At 38.9% G+C, this 7,421-nt stretch overlaps 1 long non-coding RNA gene across 1 annotated transcript; it reads right to left on the minus strand.

Annotated features, from left to right (window-relative positions):
* Positions 1 to 270: 270 nt before the first annotated feature.
* On the minus strand, positions 271 to 6,923 carry LOC311430494. The gene is made up of 3 exons (XR_014688845.1): positions 6,812 to 6,923; positions 1,814 to 1,946; positions 271 to 414 (listed from the first exon to the last, which is right to left on the minus strand). It is a non-coding gene; the product is annotated as an uncharacterized lncRNA (long non-coding RNA).
* Positions 6,924 to 7,421: the final 498 nt, after the last annotated feature.

The raw sequence follows: 7,421 nt of genomic DNA on the forward strand, positions 1-7,421 counted from the left end.
TCCTGGAAGTACATTTAAAAGTGAAACTGTAGACATTTGGCCATGTTTTTAATGAAGAATAGGTATGAAGAAGACCAACATGTTTTGAAGTGTATTTTAAGAGTGTGGTCAGCTTAACCTACTAAGTTCTGTGCATGCTGGGCTTTTTCCATTTGAAACTCAGCTGAACTCATTCCACCTATGGAACTTTGGTGCAAAATAGATAAAAAATGCTTTTGTCTTTATGGTAGTAAGAGATTGGCATTTGGAGGTATTACCTTAGTAGCCTGTGAACTTCTTGATATTTCTCAATGTGTTTTATCTTCATAAACCAGCCATACTGAAGCAGTGATCCCTAGAAAATCCTTGTGTGTTTATTTAGGATGGATGGTTATTTGGATCCTCAGAAGCTCATGTGGTTTCTTCATATTTTTGCTGTAGAAAGGAAAAAAATACCAGTTGTGACAACAGGTTGGTAGGTTGACAACATTCTGCTTTTTTTGCATTTTTTCTCCACCTTCTTCTGAACTTACTACCTCATTAACAAACGTCTCAAAATAGAAAGGAGAATCTCTGAAAAGATACGCAAAGGCTCATTTTGGAATGTCATTTGAGACTCTCCTGACTAAATGCTGTCCTCAGACTTTGCTCTCCAGATGAAAACATGAAAAGATGTTCACAATTAATGTTGATGGCAAGCATCTCCTTAATAATGTTTTATTTTAAAACACTCCCATGTTTTAAACAAAGACAGTATATATGCCTTCCAGGGGAAAAAAGACATCTCTATAAACTAGCCTATTTAAAACTTAAAATATAATGAGAGGGAAAAAAAAAACATAGTGATATTTGACAGACAAGAACATTTTACTGATAAGCACAGTTTATTTGTGCAGTGTTGGCATTAAAGCAGGATATAGTGAGTAGAAGGGAAAATGCCATTTGTATTAGAAAACTCACTGTATTTTAATTAAAAACTTGATTTATATGGATCAGATTTATCTGTATTTTCACTATCTGGCAGAAGTAAAAAGAGTCTTGTAAACTTATAGTTGCTTCAAGCAACAGGGGTCAAGCAATGCACCATTTTACCATGTGGTTGCTTTAAAACAAGTTGGGGACCGACTGAATATTTTGCCTAGGGGCTCCAAGAAGAAAATTGTTGTGCTCCAATTCACTCCTTGGAAATAAGTTAGCAGCAGTTCACTTGAAGACCATGATGTTATTTCTACTCTGTAGGACCATTATCAGTGGTCTGTTTGGAGGTCTATGCTTTTCAAAGGGAGATGCATTTGGAAATTTATACCCTGATTTTAAAGCTGACTGCAGTTTATGGGCACTACAACCATTTTTCAATAAGTTATAGATCAAGCAGTTATTAAGTAAAGATTGCAAGATTAAGCATGTGATAAATTCACTCCTCTGGGAATCACCTGGCAGCAAATACCAGGCCTCGCATTTAATCAAGTTATCAGAGAAGCTGAGTTACATTAAAAATCTTTTTAACAGAATATCAATTCAATTAATATTTTAGACAGCAAAATATACAAATCATAATGAATATTTTTATACCTACAAAGATTTTTTAACCCACTCAATGCCTAACGAAAAATACTTAGAGATAGCACATTAGTCTTACAGTTTCTGGTCTTACCATAACATAATAGTGGGCGAAGCAACTGTTTTCCTATGTAGGAAAATAGATGAACATTTAAAGATGTGTCACTAAAAAATATACTTCCAGATATATCACTATATGAAGTTAGGACAAAAAAAAAAAAAAAAAATCTATCCCTTAATTCATGAAGCAGTTACTTGTTTCCTAGAATCTTACCATGTTTGCATGACAGGGATGTGCAGTGGTGCATATACTGTTGTCTTTTTATGTCTCTTCGTCTTTTCCTGCCTCCCAGTGCATACTCCAAAAATTCTTCTCAGTCCTTCCACAGGTACTTCTGGTCAAATGCCTATAAAATGAAGCATTCTTTGTTTTATTTTGTGGCTTCTGAAGTTTTATTTCCCTCCATCACAAGACTTAAAGGCACCATATTCTACAAACTAGCACATTTAGATGCAGTGAAACTCCATGTTACTGTGCACTAATGTAATAATGAGAAATGTAATTAAAGTCACTACTATAATAACATCTTATCGGAATGCACAATGAAGATAAACTTGCTTATTCCAGAGACAGAGGGCTTATTGCATAGGAAGCAGTTTGTTCTGATGGATTCTTTGATCTACAACCAGTATCTTTGTTAACTGGGAGGGTGGGGAAGGGCTTGGTATATATTGCTACATTTTCCTTCAGCTGCCAAGCAAAGAATAATTAAAAATAAGGGGGGCTTCAGGATCAAAGAAATGGAAAAAGTTTCGTTGCCTAGTGGCTGAGGGAAAAAGTTTTTAAAAAGATCTTCATTAGTAAATATTTAGATGGCACAGATGCTGAATAAACACCTCGTTTAGCTAGACTTCAGCAGAACAATTACTGTGTGAAAAAAAAAATCAAAAGACTCAAAAGAAAAAAATAAAACTAGGTTGGTGGCAAGTATGTAAACTGTGTATAGAGATACCACAACTATGCACAAGGTATCAAGTTTTCTCCATGAAGGGCAAGAAATTGCTCTGACTCATCTCCCCATATTTTGTACACAAATGAGACTGGATGGCAACTGAAAGCCTCAGAGATGTTTCAGAAGTAATTCCTGGGAATGGGGTGAGACAGTGCCAGCCCACTGGCCCTTGGCACCGTGTGTCTCAAACACGTAGGGTCAGCTAGCTTCAGTCTTTCCCAAAGGGGCCACTAAGAAGCTGAGGGAATATAAAGAAGAAAAGGAGTGATTTCTTTTTCTCTGCTTAAGGCATGCCAAAGCTAGAGCACAGCATTAATAGTTTATTCCAAATGCTTAAACACTCGGTGCATGGTTCCATGTTTGCAGAGTCCAAGTGGAAATGACTCAGCACAAAAAAAAAGAGAAAGAGCAGGCTGCCCTGTTGTAATTCACGTAATTAAAATATTCTGCCTAAATGCATTACATCTCCCCACACACATCAAAGGCTTGTGTTTCCTCAAACTCTCCATTTACATTTAGGGAAGCCAGAGTTCTTAAGCTCTTAAGAGAGAGTAAATATGATGTGGCCTGGGCATCTCTGCCTTGGTGTGGATAACAAATCACAAGGCTGTGTAAAATACAAGGTCCTGGGCAATGATGCCTCATATTTAATATGTGCTGCAGCAGTGCCACAACTCAGTTACCCTTTGCTGTTCTAACAGCATGCAGTTTGCATGTTAGCCTTTATTGACATGTGCCTGCAATCAGGCACCTAGCTCCCTTAATGATCTACACCATCAGCCCAGTTGAGTAGGAGAATGAGGTTGCAGGTCAAGGAATCAGCACAGGAATTTATATCCTAGCTGGGGGTGCGTGATTTTTGTCTTACTTGTGTTTTGAAGGGTGGGTGGGGAAAGTGATGGGAATTGGGAGGCTTCCTAAAGGGGTGACACTTCAGATATGCACAGGACAAGGGCCTGCTGTGCCACTGGTGGTGGTGGTAGGTTGGGGCTGCCCTCCTTTCCTGCTGGGTTAGATAAAATCAGTGAAGACTTTCTGCACCAGCTTGTGTGAGGTATTCGCTGTCTGACCTAACAGCCTCCATGTGGTGGAGAACACAGGTTGAGAGGCTTTGTTTTAGGGAAATAAGGACCAGGAGGTCGTGGTGTGAGGAGAGCAGCAGCTGTAGGTTTTGGTCCAGAAATGAGAGTTACAGTCATAGCAGGCCACATCAGGTCAAGGAGGCCAACTGATGCAAGCATGGAGAACGGATAGAAAGGAAAGTCTTAGGAGAAAATCTGGATGCTGCCTTCCCTTTCTATAACCCCGTTAGCCAGGCCTAGGCCCAGGTCAAGGGACGTGAAAGAAGTGAGGTAGGGGACAGGCTGTGGTGGTGGTACCCCCTGTTTCTAGGTGTCAGGTCACATCTTTGCCTTAGGGGATGGTTTTCTGTCTCACTGTGTGACTGACAGGGTCAGGAGCCTTTCCTGGTGGGGTCAGCCACTTCAGGAGCTGGAGTCTCTCACCTGGCCCATATTCCCCAAGTCTGATGCCTGCAGGGGAGCCTCATGTAGGGTTAGTGACATGGCTCTCTCTCTATACCGATGGTAGGGAAACTGTATGCCAATTTCTGGTTTCATTTTTATGTCTGGGGTGGGGGAGCAAAGCCATTTGGAGTCAAGCTGCTAGAAAACGCATATTGTGGAGGTGTGTTTCAAGAGGCACTTACTCACAAGAGGGCTTCACAAGGGACTTGCAACCTCCTTGTAGGAAAGTGAGCACCAAACCATCTTCTGAGGCAGGTAGGAAGTAGGGGCTGTGTTACCCCAGTAATGTAATGGTTATAGTAAAACGGAGCAGAGAGGTTCTGGGTTCTCCTTAGCTTAAAAATAAAATAACTCGTGGTATCTCCTTTGTAAATAGCCACTGAGCTATTGTTTAAATTGGGTTGTTCAGCAGAGGGTGCAAGACTCTTGAGGGCATAGGCTAAGTAGAGAAATAAACACTTTTTTTTTTTGTGTGTGTGTGTTAACACAGAGGAACGTGCTTGAAAATGGAGATTCTTGGTTCTCATCCATGTGCTGGGAACTGCTTCACAACACTTGCCTGTCAAGTCATTGAATAAAATGCATCTGCAGCACTGGAAACAAGACCCAGGACTCCTCTCCCAAGAGGATATTTAAACTTTTCATTGGAAAAGATTTAAACTTTTCATTGGACATATTTTGTCAGCAATGATTTTATTACTCAGTGGCTATTAATCATATGCCTTACTGTGGCATTCATATTTCAAATCATTAGCCTTTTACTTTCTGGCAAAAATGTAGTAGATCTGTAAGACTGACTGTTCCCTGCTGTTGAAAAATCCATGGCATCATAAAACTTGAGAAGTCTTGCACTAATACAATCAATCTACTAAATGACATCTATATTTGAAACGCAGTGTGCATGTATATTGCTTCACAACAGAAAACACTGGTGGCAGTGCCTGTTCTGGCAATTGGTAAGTTTCTTGTATGTGAGGGTCTGTTGACCCAGACTTCATGGCACTTACAATCATGAAGCTGTGTTGCCACATAATATTTTTTGTCAGGTTTGTATCGTATCTTTTATTATTATTATTGTATCTTTTTTATTATTATTGTATCTTTTATTTATTATTATTATTGTATCTTTTTTTTTTTTTTAAGTTATTATTATGTTATTTGTTGGTTCTGAAAGATAATGTTTGCCATTGACTTTACATCCAGTGAATGTCTCCTATAAGCCTTTTTGCTGTGTAAAGCAAAGGCGTAGGAAATGTGAGCCAATTTATTTTGAAGCTCCTAACTGTCTTACTGTCTACAGAGAAAACTGCCACTGTATGTGCATTGCTTGCTTTAATCTGGTCTCTTCCTTGAGAATGAAGAATTAATCTATACAGGATACAGTCCTAACTAGAAGGACTGTATGGGATTCAATTGTGAGTGAATACAAATGCAGATCAAATTAGGAGTAAAATGTTGACAAGTCTCCAGCGGAACATGAAATCTTATATGAAAGAATGAAGCTTTTGCAGAGCTAGGAACATGAATTTCCTAAGGAACTTTTAGGGTCCTTGTAAACTACTGTCTAGGTACAGCTGAGAATATCAGTCTACATGCTTACTTTTCCTAATTTTGAAGTTATCTGACTGAGCTTTATGAATGACCATTCTGCAAACGTTTTCCCAAAACATTTTGCTTGATGGAAAAATAAAAGCTCTTGCACATTGCTCAATCTGGTGCAACTGTATTATGCATTAGATTTGCACTTAGTAGCAAAAGTATTTTCCCCAAAGTAATCACTGCACTTAATAAAACATACTTAAAGTGGGGAATCGGTGTTGGGAATTGATTGGTGTTGACTGGACACCTACTGAGCTATATGCATAATGCTTGTATTAATAGAGAGGAAAGGAGCTAAAACCCCAGGATTTTTAGAGCAGCCTGCATAAAGGGCAAATGGGGTCAATGAAATCATTTCATCCCCCCTGTGAGTGCTTGCTATTCACTGCGAGGAGCTTTTATTCCAATGTATTCAAATCTTTTGCCCTAACACTGGAAAATTCAGAAGGATTTTTTTTTTTTTTTTTTAGTGTAAATAAGTTATCATGCCCTTCTTCCAGATTAGGGATAGATTGATGTACTGTGTAATCTTGAATAAATCAGAATTTGCCAGGAATAGAAAGAATGCTTCATTATTTTATAACCCAGAGAAATCAGTAGATGTAAAATTAGATTCCTTTAAACATGCAGGTCTGTTCAAGCCACTACTGAAATTCTTTTGTGATGGGGGAGGGTGCATGCAGCAAGAGCAACCTCCCTCACTGTTTTCTCTGAAACTGTTTCAGTATTAGAGGTACAGCATCCATGGTTTTGGGGAATGGAGTGGGTCTTGCACTGGATTTTTCTTCCTTCCAGTCTTTCAGTTTTCTAAGTGTAAGGTGCAACCCCGTTCTCCCTCCTTTGCATGGTTCTTCAGGTATAACTCGTTTCTAGGGTACCTGAGCAGTGACTCTGTATTTGGGACTTGATCCTCTTTTACTATCTGGAGAAGGCAACAACTAGGGCAGGAAGTTAGCTGTACCATTAATTAACTCCTTTGATAAGTGAACCAAAAAGGTCCATATTTTTTTGCCACAGGATCACTTGTGCTATATGCAAATAGAGGTGTGGGTGTAAGAATTTCAGACATATCATGTAAGTTGAGACAATGCATGAATATATGAATAGTGCACACAAAAGTTGCATAAATCTTACATATTCCTTTGCAGTCAGCTGTTTCTTCTGTAGCTTTCTAGCAAATACTTGAATGAGATTGCTTGCTGTCTCCTTGATGAGAACAACTGGTACTTTTTGTAGTCCCACTGCAACACTCCTGCAGAAAACTGACCATTTGTCTTCTGTTCCTGTTCTTATGAAGCATTTTATTGAGAAAATAAATTGTCAAGAATAGTAGAATTAGACATAACACCAGAAAACATTTTTCTTAGACCAGAATTTTATTGTTTGATTGAAAAACAGTAAAGGCTGCTCTAACCTCATCTGTGCTTAAACTCTCATTATCATGAAAGCTTCTACCAGGCAGAATCTAGCCAGACTTGTAAAACTACTAAGGAAAAGCTGACACAGTGGATTAGCACTTCCAAAACTTATGACTTGGCTTAAAGACTGGAAGATGGCCATGGATATGGTTTTGGTTTTTTGTTTTTTTGGCAACAAGATACAAAAGTTATCAGCAGTGCTGATGTTGAGACCTTAAACGGCATCAGACCTAGTCAGCCAAAAAGAGTTAGAAATTCCTTGTGGTTTTGACCTGGTTCCTGGTTTGACAGCAGATGATTGAGTGCATGCAGCAGGGTAGCTCATG

Source organism: Aythya ferina (assembly GCF_964211825.1).
Source record: "Aythya ferina genome assembly, chromosome: 1".
NCBI lineage: Eukaryota > Metazoa > Chordata > Aves > Anseriformes > Anatidae > Aythya > Aythya ferina.